Raw genomic sequence first — 978 nt, 5'->3', positions numbered from 1 at the left:
TGGTACTGGTATCCTCACTGAAAATGAAGACGACTTACAGAACCAGCTGAATAGAATGAAGAGAGTAATGAGCACACAGTATGTATTGAGAGTAACCGAAGAGACGCGAAAGTTATGAGGAGTAGCAGATAGGATGCGATATTGCAGTGCGTGTGTTATTCCGAATTACGGCGCAATGTTTCTTTGGAAATGCATGCATGTCCGATGGGACAGGCACTGCGGCAGCTACAGCCGTTATGAAATACATTAAATGTATTCGCAGTTCCGAATATGAACAATATCAGCTGCATAATGGAATGACGACAGTGAAACTTGGTGCCGGACCGGGATTCGTATTCGGATTTCCCACTTATTGTGGGTGGTCGCTTGATCATTAGACTATCCGAGCAATTCCATATGTCGTGCACCATTTGTCTACCAACTGTTATCGGACATCCATTATGTATATTCCTGCACAGTGGAGATATTTTACGTGAAAGTCGCTTACTCGGTGTCGGTGGATAAATAAGATATTATATTGCCTGGGTTATTCCGAATTACGATGTAATGTTTCTTCGGACTTTAAAGTAAAATGTCTCACCTGTACGGGAATATACATAATGGATGTACGAGAACAGGTTGTAGACAAATGGTTGACGACATATGGAAGTTTGGGTGTGGCCGTGAATCGTGCTCGGATAGCCTAATGATAAGGCGATCCCTCCCGATAAACGGGATACACGGTTTAGAGTCCCGGTCCGGCACAAATTTTCAATGTCGTCATTCCATTATGCAGCGGATAGTTCTTCATAGTCGCAACTTTGAATACATTTCGCGTAATACATTGGGTTTCATTAAATAAGATTGGTGATAAACTCAAAATTTGTGACCGCGAAGAAGACTAAATTAAGTAAATCTGCTACCTTGGAAGTAAAATAACACAAGATCGGAAGCAAGCGAGGAGGATGTAAAAAGCAAACTAGCAGATGAAAAGGCGAT

The sequence above is a fragment of the Schistocerca nitens genome, chromosome 2 (genome assembly GCF_023898315.1).
Source record: "Schistocerca nitens isolate TAMUIC-IGC-003100 chromosome 2, iqSchNite1.1, whole genome shotgun sequence".
Taxonomy (NCBI): Eukaryota; Metazoa; Arthropoda; class Insecta; order Orthoptera; family Acrididae; genus Schistocerca; species Schistocerca nitens.
This window is presented reverse-complemented; position numbering follows the sequence as displayed.